We start from the raw sequence: 15927 nt of genomic DNA on the forward strand, positions 1-15927 counted from the left end.
AATATCTGTGTAAGAGATGAATATATACAATAAATATATTTTGTTATAGTCACAGTTTTTTACTTGACTACATAACTGTAGAGGTGCACTAGGAAGTCAGATTTTTAACTGTAATTACTTTCACTGTAAGATAGGAAATATTATCAAATTCTTCTGGCTATTATAGATACAGGATTTCTGTCGCAGCTGAAAATGTATCAGGAATTAGAATTGATTATTATATTTTTTGTACAATTTTCCTTTTAATAAAAATATCATTGGGCTTTTTGTGAGAGAACCAAGGAACCCATGAGATTTCTTCCTAGGAAATGTTGAAAGGCACATAAATATTTCAATATATATTTGATGTTATGCTAAAAAGCAGGTTCTGAGTATTTCTGTAGGTTACATTAAAATATAGAATTATCAAATATTTGCCTGTTGGCACTATGGAAAAACATTTCATGTATCTGTAAAGAGATCATGCATATGCATGAACAGACATTTGTTCATTCAAGTGATACATTTTCCCCTCATATGCTGAAACAACAGAGTGTGCACTTACTCTTGTTTACCGAGATAACTAGACAGACAGATCCACATCAAAAAGTTACTTGCAAATTGTAAAAGAAGAAAGAAAATAATTTACCTGAAAGTATGTGCATTTATTGAAAATGAGTGCGACAATTTCAAGTACTGATTTTATGCTAATTAATAATATGCTTAGCTAGCTGATATTCCATTTACAGTCACTTAATAGTTCTGATTCCTTTTAGGTTTTCTAAAAATACAGATAGATTTCAGAAATATTGCCATGAAAGGCCCAGAATCATGTGCAAAACTCTACTAGTTTAAGTGTGAAGCAGCAAACATCAATGTATATTAGTCATACAGTACAATTTGACTCACTGTATAAAGTATCCTTATAGTGCACATAAAACACTATGGCACATTTCATAAAGCTACAACTTTGCACAATGACAGACACATTTTTACATAAGCATATGAATAATTAATTCACTTAAAAGCGAAGTACATAACCTAAAGATTATTGCCTTGCCTAAACCATTATAGTATCAGTTGGAAAGGAAGGTATCACAGGCTCTATTCATGCATATAAAAATACAAAGAGCTAACATGTTTTCCAGAAAAAGGTTGGTTTGAAAATTTTCAAATATTTTGCTTTGCCTGTGACAGTTCATTTTGTGGAACTATATTCTTTAGAAATGTGATTTTTAAAAGATGGTTTGCTCCTGCTCCCATTAAAATGATTGATGTCCTGCCAACTTGAAAATTATCCTCTTCAGGTTTTTCTCCTCAAAGACATGATTTATGCAAATATTACATAATTATTTTTATTTCATCTCCACTGATTACAATGCTTTTAGCAAGCCATACATAGCATCAGATTGAAGTCTAAAGGATTGGAAACTACATGAATACTGTCAGTGGAAAATACACTCACAGTCATTGCAAGTGAAAATGTTTTTGGAAATCTGAATATATCTCGCTTCGAAATAAGTTAATGTGATAGAAGTGAAAATGTGTAATCAAAGTAGTGCAGCTTTGGCATATACCACTGATAAATTTCTATTAAAACACATCAAACTTCTTCCACAGACTTCATCAATGGCATCCTCTAGTCAAAGCTGACCTGTCATGGGCTTACCTTTCCAGGCTTTAAAAAGTAGGTGTTTATAAATGCTGCTAGGAGACCATGTCTTTTACTGGACTTGCACATATCTCATCAATAATCTGTGATCATGTTCAAACTCATATAGTTACTCAGAAAATTTAGTGATGAGAAGAGGCTTAAATGCTTGAAAAGCTCAGGAGACTGTTTTGCAAAACACTCTTCTAGTACGCTACATCCTCAAAACAGTCAATATTCAGATATGTGTGTGACAAAGGGGAGCATAAATAAAAAAACAATAATATATGAGCAGTGTTACAAAGCCATAGCCCAATTCTGCCTACAGAATTTCAACAGAGAACGACAGTAATTTCACCTAAGCCATGATAGCAGGGTAACTCAACAACTTACTAGCATACTTGATGCATGTACATCCATGCACAAATCAAATGACAATGAAAACTGCCATCCACTGGAAGATAATTTTGAAGTTCTGGAATGAGAGTTACTGTTAAAAATGGTTTTAGCACCATTTGTGTTTCTAAAGGCATTAAAACAGTAAACAGGAAATCTTGCTAAATCTTTATAAGCAAATTTGCAGCATCAGTTAATAAAAAATCCATAGAAACTCTTTTTCTCCAAGTGTTTTAATCAGTCTCCATAACACTTGTTTGTTCACCTTTTGGGTAAAAAGGCCAAGCAAAAAATGTTTTGGAAAGCTACAACACTTAAATAAAAAGATACTTTGATATATTTTCCACCATATTTCAAAGTGCTTTCAAAGGGAGACAAGTTTGTTTCCTCCTCTCCAGTATTAAGACTCTTATTAAAAAAAAAAGATTTAAAAAAAAGTTTTTAAGTAAAACTTGGCTTTCTTTATCAACTACATCACTTAATATGCTTTAATAATGAACATTTTAAGACCCTAGTTCTGCAATTCTAGCTTTAAAAATGACCTAGTAATATATAGGATTATTTTATCACAAGAGCAGGGCCTTAATATTCTAAACTGTGAAATACTTAGTAGATGTTTACTGCATATTTCTTTTAGATACTGTTTTATTAAAAACACCAGGATAAGAAAACTGACTGGGAAATTCAAACCAGTGCCACAGAAAGTAGGTTTGCTACTATTTCTATTAAATCAGAAAGTGACCTAGAGACATTAAAAGAATCAAGTTTCCAGACTTCCCCCCCCCCACTTTATAAATGTAATTATTCTGACTGAACCAGACCTTCAGGAGACAAAAGTGCTTCTCAATTCCCCCCAAAGTCATAGAATCAGATTCATAGAATCATAGAATAGTTAGGGTTGGAAAGGACCTTAAGATCATCAAGTTCCAACCCCCCTGCCACAGGCAGGGACACCTCACCCTAAACCATATTACCCAAGGTCTCGTCCAACCTAGCCTTGAACACTGCCAGGGATGAAGCATTCACAACCTCCCTGGACAACCTATTCCAGTGCCTCACTACCCTAACAGGAAAGAATTTCCTCCTTATATCCAATCTAAACTTCCCCTGTTTAAGTTTTAACCCATTACCCCTTGTCCTACCACTACAGTCCGTAATGAAGAGTCCATCCCCAGCATCCCGATATGCCCCCTTCAGATACTGGAAGGCTGCTATGAGGTCTCCATGCAGCCTTCTCTTCTCCAGGTTCTATGAGAACTCAACGTTATTCAAGATGTTGGGAACATGTAACCCTTTTCAGGAACACAAAAATACAGTTAAAGTCACATTTCATTCCTAAACAATTTACAAAAGACGCCAGACTTTAAAGGCCTGGTCTGACAGCCCTTCATAATCAGAAGCTCAAACTGACATCAGTTTTATCACTCCCAGAAGTTGTATTTATAGAGGTCCCTCTCCTGCCAATGGAGACACGCATGCCTAAATCCTGGAAAATTAGCACCCAGATTTGGCACTAGCACAATCTGCATTTAGATGAAGTCCTGAAAAAGTGAGTTTAAAAAGGAAAATACTGTTTACTGCTAATGTGATTTAAAACATACCTTTGAAGGCAGAAGTTAGCATGATCTGTAATTTTTATTGATATATTTTTATAGGGCAACAGATGGCTTTCTTCAATTTGTCTTACTAAAATTAGCCAGTTTTGCGAAATCTGTCACTGAAATGATTATGAAACATTTGGAGCATTTTATTTTTCAGAAAGCAGGCTCCTACACCCATACCTTGGCACTGATACGAGGAATAGTAACGGACTAAGGAAAAAGAGTTTTCTTGAAACTATGTATTGATTGTCTTAATATAGGGAACAGATATGTTCTTGTTCTGACTAGTCTTGTGGTTAAACTATAATTCAGAATAGAACAGGCAATCGAAACACATTGTTTAAAATCAGGGACCCTTTTCTCTCAAGAAGATGAATGTCTGACAGAAACCTGTTTCAACTAGTCTATAAAACACTTGAGGTTGCCAGCTGGGAGCAGATCTGGCAGAGCTATATTAATTTTGCATTCAGTCTGTCACTCCTCGTGATTTCTTAAAGTAAAAAACATATCTGCATACATTACTTCATCCCATTTCCCTTGCCCCCTCAAAACAACTTTAATTGTAGCAATATATTATAGTTCAGAGTTCCATTTTTAGACCATTTTTCCTGATCTTCCAAAGTATACAAAGGCCACCATTGCTTACAATATTTTACCAATGTTTTCTTATTTACTGAGACCCCAGGAAACCCTCCAATTTTTTTCCAGTGTGCCAAAATGCACCCTAAAGGACTCTTTTCCAAGATCTCTTCACTCTGCTGATTTTCCATTATCAATCTCTCACTCACACACACGGGATCCCACAGACATATTCCACACAGTTACAACACTTGAGACAAAGACAGAGACCTAAATTCAACCAAACAAACAACAGTTAATAACAGTTATAACATCCTGTCATCAATACCAAAATCACAGGACCAAAATCATTACTGTAACAAGCCACGAAATAGGCGAATACCAGTAGAATCAAAAGCAGTACTTCCTAACCTTTATAGCTCAGACCATATTGTAACATTAATAGGGGGGTTTCCTTGAACCCTTTATATTTGACCAGCCTGTCAGTGTCCCAAGAAGGACGAGACCCTTGTGTCCGACCAGCCTGTCTGCATCCCAATGTGGGAACCCTACTGGACAGCCCACTGTATTAGAGCGTGATTCGACTAACCTATTCAGGGACCCACGCTGACAGCATCACTGAATCAAATCCCTTATGGGCTGTTGATAGCACACTGGACCCAAAACCATTTCCACAAGACACCTCCTGTGTTTTGTAGGACCCAAACCACAAGATGCCCCCTGATTCTTGTGGGTGTTTACCAGCAAAATACAAAACTTTTTCCACAAGACAACCCTTGCATCTTGCAGGACCCAAACCACAAGATGCCCCCTGCTTCTTGTGGGTGTATACCAAACAGACGCTAGCAGCCAGGTATATGCCTTTACCTATGAGATTTCAGGAAAAATTCCCAAGGGCCCTAGGGAGTCCTGTCCTCAGCGGGTCCTGCAGCCGAGCAGAGAGATTCCCATCTGGGTCGCCACATTTATTCGGAGAAAACTCCAGGAACAAACTTGCCAACAAAGTTTTCAAGCTCACAAGCAGGTATTCTTTATTGCGGTGCCAGTAGACACGGGGGATAGCGTGTGTCCCCGTATTGCTATACAAGCTGCGCTTATATGGTCCCTGGCCATACATACATATTCATGAGGCTACATATGGATTGCCACATTTTCCAGAAAGTTCCACACATGCATACAAAATTGTGGTGGTGGTCTCCGAGGGTCATTTACTTCTTCCAACAATCTTCATCAATTCTGGCAGCCTTTGAAGCATGCCCAGTAGATAAGAATGCCCAGTTGATAAGCAATACCATCTTAATTGGTTCGTTAACACCAGAGACATAACAATCCTCCTGTCCTCCTACTTATCAGTTGGTTTAACTGTAGCCCATCCTGGACACCTGCCAGTCTCAGATACTCCTTATCCCTGTGTCCTGTTCTTCTAGATTGTTTTTCTGAAAACTATGTCAACTATAATAATTTATCTTGTGCAAGAATTCTCTGTATGTTCTCTAGCTGCACTCTATTTCTTTTTCTGTGTATCATACACCTCAGTAATTTTCCACTGCTACTGTTACAAAGTCATGAAACTTAACATTTCTTAGATCTGATTCTAAAGGTTTATAAATGCCATTTTGTAATTTTGTGCCCCCCCCCCCCCCCCCCTCAGGGGAAACTGTGCCAAGGATGAAAAGTGCATAGCAAGGAAATACCTCTTACTTCATCCAGAAGACCCCAGCCCTAGACCACCAGATGGCAGTGCGCAGGCATAAAGGGGAAGGGAATATTAATGAGCTCTTAGAACTAATTATAATAATCTCCTTCTATGCTTGTGAAATCTGATAAATATATATGTTTGTGTGTAATAAATATCTAACTTGTTGAACTTCTGGTATGTGAGTTAGGGGGAGCGATCCCCCTCACACCCAGCGCTGCAAGAAGCATACCTGCTTTATGACTCTTTGTGAGTTATGAGGTTCTATTCAGTAAATCAATTTGGCACCCCAGATGGGACCCTCTCTGTCTGGCTGCAGGACCTGTTGAGGATGGGACTCCTCTGGCCAGCCCCGAGGATTTCTTGGGAGGACTCCCCCACTCGCCCAGGTCACTGCAGGGGCAGACAAGGACCATCTAGAACAGAGAAGGTATGTTTTGATATGTGGGTATGGTCAACCTATAAATCGTGAGGAGATGTCCTACACGAGGTGAAGGACTGCATCCTGCTCTGAATAGCTCAGCCAAGGTATAGAATAGTGTAATTCTGGAAAAAGATAACTGTACTTCTGATAGACACCTGAAAGCTTTGACAAGGTGCCTAGAACCAGTTAGTACATATATTGTTTGATAGACACCTAAAAGCTTTGACAAATAAGGTGCCTAGAACCATTCAATAGTGGAACATATTATTTGGTAGACACCTGAAAGCCTTGACAAGAAAGTGCCTGGAACCATTCAATAAGGGAACATACTTAATTTCTATTACTATTGTCAAGTAAAAGCTGTCATCCAACAAAACTTGGGAAAAAAGAATAAATTATTTGTTGATACTTGTATTGTATTTGTAGAACTTGTCTGGTGTCCACTTTGTCATCATTGTTGTTTATATGTCTGACTTAAGTGTCTAGAATTTTTGTATAAGGTATGGTTATAATATCCCTTTCCACTTAGAATTGTGGAAAAGGTTTTATTGTTGTCAGTATAATTGTTCTGTGTGCTTAAACAATTAAGATAGGCGGACAGCAGAGTGGAGGAATTCTTAAGAAAAGTCCTCTGGGATGTGTTCTGGCACACTGGAAAGACCTGGGAGGACTGGGAGGTAGTGGCAAGATAACTTTAATAAATTATTGTAATCAGTGGTGGTCACTGTATAAATTGAAAAATGGTGGAAAATGGCCACTTAATGGAACATTGAACTATAATACATTATTATAGCTGATGTTATTCTTGAGGAGAAAAGGCAAATAAAATGAAGTTTCATATGCAGACATGTTCTTTACTCTCAGAAATCATCCTGAATGGCAGGCAGAGTGCAGTATAGGGGCTCCACAGGATCCAATAGTCTTAGCTTTAAGACCCACAATAGGACCCTAATAGAGCAATTCATCTTGGACTATTAAATGAGTACAGAAACTAAATTATTAACAGAATGTAAGTCAGAATAGAATACTCCAATATTACCTGTCAAAAGGCAGATGGAAATTACAGAATAGTACAGGATTTAAGGGCAATAAATAAGATAGTAGGAGATTTATATCCAGTGATTGCTAATCCATATACTCTTCTAACAAAACTAAGATTTGAATTGGCTTGGTTTACTGAGTTGGACCTGAAGGATGCCTTCTTTTGCTTACGTTTAAGTACTGAAAGCCAAGTATTTTTGCTTTTAAGTGGAAAAACCCTGACACAGGAAAAAAAATACAGATGACCTGGACAGTATTACCACAGGAGTTCAAAACCAGCCCTACTCTTTTTGGTAACCAGTTAGCAAAGGACTTGGAGTTGTGGGATAAGCCACCAGGAGATAATGTGCTATTACAGTATGTGGATGACTTATTAATAGCCACTGAAACAAAAGAACGATGTATTATTTAGACAGTAAGTCTGCTGAATTTCTTGGGACTTAATGACTATTGAGTTTCTCCACAGAAAACACAAATAACCCAACAGCAAGTATCATACCTAGGATATGAGGTGACCACAAGACAACAGACTTTGGGAGCTGCAAGAAAAGAGACCATCTGCCAGACTCCACAGCCACAGACGGTCAAAGAGCTTTGCACATTCCTAGGTATGACTGGGTGGTGCTGCCTTATACAGTTATGGACTAATGGTGAAGCCTCTCTACGAACTCCTAAATGTGAGCATGAAAACCCTTGTTTGGACTCGGGAAGGAGACAATGCTTTCAGAAATTTAAAAAGGAGCCTGATGGATGCCCCAGCATTGGGCCTCCCTGATGTTACTAAACCTTTTCTGCTCTTCTCCCATGAGAAGCAGGAGAGAGCCTTGGGAATCCTAGCCCAAAATTTGAGGCCGTATCAGAGGGCTGTAGCTTACTTCTCCAAACAGATGAAGTTAGCAAAGGATGGCCCAGTTGCCTGAGAGCAGTAGCTGCAGTGATATTGAACATTCAAGAAACACAAAAAATCATGCTTGGACAGAAAATGACAATGTTGGTGTCCCATACTGTTTCTGCAGTAGTGGAGGTAAAAGAGGGACATTAACTCTCTCCCCAGTGATTCCTCAAGTATCAGGCTATCCTGACGGAACAAGATGATATGGAAATAACTGTTGCTAACATTATCAATCCAGCTTCTTTCCTCACTGGAAACACAGGAAAACCCATCTCTCATGACTATATGGAAACCATCGAAACAGTATTTTCCAGCCAACTGGACTTAAAAAAAAGCCAAGAAAATTGCTGAAGAAGGTAGTATAGAAGTTCACTCCTTGATCCCAGACGGTAAAATACAAATTGAGAACGAGCCTAAATATTCTAAAGAGGATAAGAAATTAATTGATGATTTAGGAGGAAAAATAGGAAAAACTGGATGAACTAAGATCCCAGAAGGAAAATCAATAGTTCCCTCCACATTATTATGGGCTATAGTCATGGCAGAACATAGAAAAACTCACTAGAAAGTAGAAGCTTTATATACACATCTACTCAAAATAATGAGAACTAGGAATATGTAATAATGTAATACCTGTTAAGCAGGTAACACAACAATATAAGATATGTCTGCAAAATAATCCTAAAGTGGGGCCCAGAGCCAAATTAGGACAGATAGGGAAAAGAAATTATCCAGGACAACAATGGCAAATTAACTTTTCGGAACTCCCAAGAAAAAGGGGCTTTCGATATTTGCTGGTAATGACTGATACCTTTTCAAGTTGGCCAGAAGCTTTTTCATGTTGAAATAATAAAAACAAAAGAATAACAAAAATATTGTTACAAGAAATAATACCAAATTTTGGGATCCCAGCGACAATTTCCTCAGATTGAGGACCTCATTTTGTCACAAAAATCATCCAGAAAGTAAGCAGACTTTTAAAAATAGATTGACAATTACATACCCCTTATCACCCACAGTCCAGTGGTCAAGTAGAAAAGATAAACCATTTAATTAAATTGCAAATTGTAAAACTGGGACAGTAAGCTAATTTGTCTTGGCCCCAGTCACTACCTCTAGCCTTGTTGAGAATCAGAATTAAACCAAAACTAAAAACAGGTTTAAGTCCCTTTGAAATTTTATATGGATGAGCATACATTGTCCAAAAAGAGACTTCAGGGCAAAATGGAGAACAATCCCTTAACAATTATGTAATAAATATACAAAACCAACTTAAAAATATAGAAAAATTAATCTGGGGAACTAGAGTTCGAGGTCTTGATGGACCTATACATAACATTGAACCTGGAGACTATGTATATGTTAGATCTCTTTCAGAATCACCTCTAGAACCGAAGTGGGAAAGTCCGTTTCAAGTGCTGCTGACTTCTCATCCAGCAGTTAAGATTAAAAAGCAAGCATTATGGATTCATCATACCAGAATAAAGAAAGCCCCTAAGCCATAATGAGAAACAACACCTACTGGACCTCTGAAACTTCGAATTTGACAAAACAATTGTATTTTGCATAATAAGAATACAGCCTTGGAATCAGAATCTATATTTGAAACTGATACAGAATGTAACCAGAATTATAAATATGAGTGATTGCTGAATCTGTACTCAACTGCATAAATCAGGAGAAAAGCCAGGTATTCCTTTAATTGGCCTCCCTATCCCCTTTAAAAAACAATTGAAAATCTGGAAACAAACTAGAATATTTCATGAGGTGGCCAAGAATGACACCTCTTGGGGCTTTGAGGAGATATGAAAAAAACTAATCTCATGGTTACCAAATTTCTCCTAGTTGAGGCAACTGGTTGCAGAAATCTTAATACTAATTGTTTTAAAATTGATTACCTGTGTCATGATGCCGCCCCTGTTGCCCACACAGAAGCAGCTCTGCAGCGTTTAACATCTTGCTTTGTGGAGGCGGATGAGGTTTTGGGGCTGGAAGTCAGCTTGAATAAGACAGTAGTCCTCTACCAACCTGCACCCCAAGAAGATCATCGCCATCCCCATATTACCATCGGCGAGTCAGACCTTAAGACAGTTCAGCAGTTCAGCTATCTGGGAAGCATCATTTCCTCGGATGCCACGATCGACAAAGAGATAGACAACAGAATAGCAAAGGCATATAGAGCCTTTGGAAAACTCCATAAAAGAGTCTGGTGTAATAAACACCTGAAGAAAAGTACAAAGGTCAGTGTCTACAGAGCCATTGTATTGTCTACTCTTTTATATGGGTCTGAATCATGGGTCATCTACCGTCATCACCTGCGACTCCTGGAACACTTTCATCAGCGCTGCCTCCGTACAATTCTAAACATCCATTGGACTGACTATGTGTCTAATGTCACTGTTCTCGAACAGGCAGGGGTCACCAGCATCGAGGCCATATTGCTGAAATTGCAGCTGCGTTGGGCAGGGCACGTCTCTAGGATGAAGGATCACTGCCTCCCCGAGATCGTGTTTTATGGTGAACTTGCCACCGGTAGCCACAAGAGAGGTGCCCCAAAGAAGAGATATAAGGACTCCCTGAAACAATACCTTAGCCTTGGCCATATTGACTACCATCAGTGGTCCACCTTGGCCTCCAATCGTGAGACTTGGAGGCACACCATACATAATGCCGCTGACTCCTTTGAGAGTTCACGAAGAACTAGTCTCGAGGAGAAAAGACAACGCAGGAAGAATCGTGTCCCACCTGTTCCACCCAAGGAGACCTTCTGCTGTGCTTTTTGTAGCCGGATTTGCCTATCCCACATTGGCCTTCTTAGTCATCAGCGCGCTTGTAGTAAGCGTGGGTAAAAGCCCTTCCCAAATCTTCGTTCGCGAAGTCAAGCCATGATGATGATGATGATGACCTGTGTCATGATACAATGTTCCTTTAGTCTTGTAAAAAGAAAGTAACTGATTATGAGAATTGGAAAAGACATAAGATACAAAAGCAGGTGGAAAGTGGCAAATATTCTGCCAAGACTCAAGAGAAAAACAAAACAATACAGCAAAGGAAGTTGCAAAGGTTACAGAAAAGGAGGGACTTGATGTGTGGAATAGTAACGGACTAAGGAAAAAGTTGAATTTTCTTCAAACTATGTATTGATTGTATTAATATAGGGAATAGATATGTTCTTGTTCTTACTAGTCTTGTGGTTAAACTATAATTCAGAATAGAATAGGTAACTGAAACACATTGTTTAAAATCAGGGACCCTTTTCCCTCAAGAAGATGAATGTCTGACAGAAACCCGTTTCAACTAGTCTCTAAAACACTTAAGGTTGCCAGCTGGGGAAACTGTGCCAAGGGTGAAAAGTTCATAGCAAGGAAGACCTCTTACTTCATCCAGAAGACCCCAGCCCAAGACCACAAGATGGCAATGTGCAGGCGTAAAGGGGAAGGGAATAATATTAATGAGTTCTTAGAACTAATTATAATAATCTCCTCATATGCTTGTGAAATCTGATAAATATATGTTTGTGTGCAATAAATATCTAACTTGTTGAACTCTTGGTGTGCGAGTTAGGAGGAACGATCCCCCTCGCACCCAGCACTGCAATAAACATACCTGCTTTATAACTCTTTGTGAGTATGTCTAAACATATGAAAAAGTATGTCTAAACACATGAAACAGGGTTCAAAATTAAAAAATAAAATAAAAATATAATTGCTTAAACCCATTAATAATTTTTACAGCATGATGTAACACAGCTACACCTGGGGGCATCTGTGCTCTTGTCTTTCTGGGTTCAAAACTGCAATCTAACCCTTAACCCTGCCCTATCAGGCCCTTAATCCCGCAGGGCAATTAGCACCAGCCAGTGAGTCTCTGAACATGGATCCAGCCCCTCACCAGAGACAGGCTTTGCCTAAACAGGATTAGAGAAGGATGGCGGCTGGGGGATCATCTCCAACACTGCCCTTCACGCACCTTACCAGAACCTAAGCCTGCTGAAACGGCCTCAGCTGGTGCTGACCACCGGCACCGGGAGCCTGTGTCTGCACCTGTTGATCCTGTTCCTGACCAGGGGATTCTACCAATGCCCTGTGGCCCTCTCCGCCCTCACTCCCTTCTCTCGAGAGAGCTGCAGTGCACAGGGAGGCCTGAGGAGCATCGAGCTCTCCCATGAGATGAACCCACTGGGCCTCCTCCCTCCATTGGGGCGGGACCAGGCTGCCAGCCCCCCAGGGCTGCACACTCCCTCCACGCCTCAGATGAAGTGGATCCAGGCGGAGCTGTCAGGGACCTGCGGAGGAATGGTGGCAGGCAGGCTGTGCTGCCAGCCCCGCAGCTGGGGGGGGGGGTGTTCTTGCCCTCCTTATTGTCCCAGCATTTGGCACCAGCGATGCGGTAGTGGACGGCAAACTCCAGTGATATAGGGAAAGCAAGTGCCTGGAAAACATAGGGTTAAAATACTTTTAGCTTAACTTAGGTCTAAGATAGAGAACAATGTGTTGTAAGTCTGTGATGTGATAACAGAATTTAGTAGTGCATCACCAGCGTGGCCTCGGCAGCAACGGCAACACCCAAGGGCAGGAGAACGGTGAAGCGGTTGGTGATGCTGAAGCATGGAATCAGACTCTACAACTTAAGGAATTTATAAAGCAGGTATGTTTATTATGGCACCAGGTGCAAGGGGGATCACTCCTCCTAACTTGCACACCGAGGGGTTAAGCAAGCAGATATTTATTACACACAAACATGCATATTCATTAGGTTCCCCAGAGAGCAGTGGGGCTATTACGACTAGTTCTAGAAACTCATCATAAATCTCCTTTTGGCACTTGCGCACTGCCTTCCGGTGGTCGTGGGTAGGGGTCTTCAAGATGAAGTAAGCAGTCTTCCTCACATGGGCAGTAGTCTTCAAGATGAAGTAAGCAGTCTTCCTCATGATGTACTTTTTGCCTTTGGCACAGTTGGATGCCTCAGTAATCACAAAACTAGCTGAAACCAGACATATCTATAACTTTATGATAGCTGACAAAATTTTAGAACAGTATGACCTTCGTACAAAATTTATTGCAAGCAGAACAGGATGGGCAGACAAGGAGTATCCTAAGCTAGCAGATGTTCAGGAGGCACTGTCTCCAAACTAACTGGTAAGTAGAAGGATTGGAAGAGATAATTCACTCATGTTAGTAGGGCTACTAAATTCTGTTTTCACACCACAGACTTGCAACACAAACGTTGTTCTCTATCTTAGACCTAAATTAAGCTAAAAGTATTTTAACCCTATGTTTTCCAGTCACTTGCTTTCCTTATACCCATGCTGTCCGCCGGGCCGGGCACCTGGTAGGCAGCGGGTACCTCGGCGCAGCTGGCCCAGCTGTTGAGCGTGTATCGCACCGACACGGCCTTCTCGTAGGCCAGGTTGAGGACGTGCACGGCGCCGCGCAGCCCCACAGACTCTGCCCGCACCCACTACAGCCTCATTCTGTGCCGTTGCATCCACTCCATGAAGCCGGGGCTGGCGCCGGGCTGTGACGGGAAGAGTGGCTCCAGCAGCGGCGGTGGCCCGAACGGCATCGGCTCCAGGTCGCCCAGGGCCGGCGGCTTCCCGGGTCTTGAAGAGGTCTGCGGTGCACGACTGCGGCGTCGGGGTGGGCAGCGGCACTTGCAGCAGGTCGGCCTTGCAGAACTGGCGCACGGAGGTAAGCTCCAGGCCAAGGGAGTCGGCGAACTGCACTATCTTGCAGCGGGACGGGCTCTGCTGCAACGCCGGATGCAGGCTGCGGTCGCCGGGCGTGGGCAGCGACATGGCCCGGCGGCGCTGCGTGGGGCTGGGCGGCACGGTGGGCAGCGAGGGCTCCCGGCAGCGAGGGCTCCCGGACGCGGGGCGGCTGCGGCTTCTCGGCCGCTGCTTCCCGCCCCACTAGCGGGGGCGCGGTATCGCCGTCGGGGCTGCAGGCGGCCCTGTGCTGCTCGACCAGGCTGCCATAGAGACAGGCGCTGCAGCTGAAGTTGCGCGGCAGGTAGAGCCGGGGCTGGGCGGCGTGGGCACCGAGGTGCGCAGCGAGCCCTCTTTATCCATGAGGGAGCCGGCGGGAGCAGCTCCTCCTCTCGGGCCACGGCGTGCGGTGGTGAGGGGGTCTAGCGCCCAGGCCGCAGGCTCTTCCTCTCGCATGGACCCGGGGGCAGTGGGATCATCTCGGTATTGTCTCCGTCGCGGCCTGCTCCAGCGGCTGCCGCTGCTGACGTGCCGGGGTCAGGCAGCGAAATACGTCCCTTCTTCCTCCCACATCGCGTCGCGCTCCCCACCCGCCCCTCTGCCCACCTCGGGGTCGTCCTCGCCACCTTCCCTAATTGCAACCCGCCGGCGGCTAGCCCCTTTCTCTCGGCGGCTCCCCCTGCCCGCTCTCACCAGTACCGCGGCTACGCCTTCCCTCTCCTCGTGTTCTGGGTCTTTCCTCGAGGAACTCGTATAGAAAGAGGAGGCGGGAGGGATTCCTCCGTGGAAGCATTAAAATTAATCGCGGCGCTCTCGCTCGTCCGATCCATTACAGAAATAGCCGCTGAAGGAGGAAGCTGAGCCGGGCTCTGGAAGATTACACAGGCCGGTAAGATAGAAATGGCTTGTAAACTGGACATAGCAGTGTACATCTAAAGGAAGAAATGCAGCTAATCTGCTGTAATGCATTTACAGTGCATGTGATGAATAAAATACGCCTGGTGCAGCCATGCTACAGATTTCCATCTGCAGTTGAAGCAGCTCCAGCCTAAACACGGAGGGTGGTTCTGAACCAGAACCATTTCTGCTTGTGATAAACACATAAATGTATTGGCTTTCACAAATCATAAGATGTGGCTATGTGGATATAACTGTGTGAGTTCACAATAACAGAAACAAAGCTCACTAAAGACACAAGATTAGACAACAAGTTGAAAATGGCCAGAACTCTTGAGCAACACAGAATCACATAGCAAAAGAATTTATAAAGGTAAAAGAAAAGGGGGGGGGGGATGTTGATATAAGAAAAGCTAGTGCCTGGAAAACAGAGTTAAAGTACTTTTAAAGCTTAATTTAGGTTGAAGAAATAGAACAATGTTTGTGTTGTAAGTCTGTGGAATTTAGTGGCCCCACTAAACATGGGTAAATTGTTTCACACCAGTCTTCTAAAGTTCCTTTAGCTTTAAAGAACAGTGTTTGTGTTGTAAGTCTGTGGTGAGATAACAGGATTTAGTGGTCCCAGTAAACATGAATGAGTTATTTCACACCATCCTTCTACTTATCAGTTAGATACAGAGCCTCCCAAACATCTGCTAGCTTGGGATATTCCTTGTCTGCCCATCCTGCAATAAATTTTGCAGGAAGGTCACACTGTTCTAAACCTTTGCTAGTTATCAGAAGAATTACAGATATAGCTAGTTTCAGCTAGTTCTGTGATTACTGGGGTGTCCAACTGTGCCAAAGTTGAAAAGTACACCGCGAGGAAGACTGCTTACTTCATCTTGAAGACCCCTACTTGAAGAGCAGTTAACAGAGAGTTTGTGGGTCAGGGTTAAAGGGAAAACAGCAATGGGAGACATTAGTGTGGGGATCTGTTACAGACTGCCTGATCAAGGAGAGCCTGCGGATGAAGCACTCTATAGGCAGGTAGGAAAAGCCTCATGCTCACAGGCCCTCGTTCT

General features: G+C 42.1%; 2 long non-coding RNA genes and 1 pseudogene across 2 annotated transcripts in view; 1 reads left to right on the forward strand and 2 right to left on the reverse strand.

The window, feature by feature from the left end:
* Nucleotides 1-15927, forward strand: part of LOC133211244 (uncharacterized) — a 229312-nt gene that overhangs the window by 207193 nt on the left and 6192 nt on the right. The window lies entirely within an intron of this gene.
* Nucleotides 1-15927, reverse strand: part of LOC133211243 (uncharacterized) — a 172985-nt gene that overhangs the window by 150370 nt on the left and 6688 nt on the right. The gene's annotated exons all lie outside the window — the stretch shown is intronic.
* Nucleotides 12509-14329, reverse strand: LOC133211239 (protein phosphatase 1 regulatory subunit 3E-like; annotated as a pseudogene).

This window comes from Neopsephotus bourkii, unplaced genomic scaffold (assembly GCF_033783945.1).
Source record: "Neopsephotus bourkii isolate Nb327-2 ecotype Australia unplaced genomic scaffold, CSIRO-AGI_Nbou_v1 NB_587, whole genome shotgun sequence".
NCBI classification, from domain to species: Eukaryota; Metazoa; Chordata; class Aves; order Psittaciformes; family Psittacidae; genus Neopsephotus; species Neopsephotus bourkii.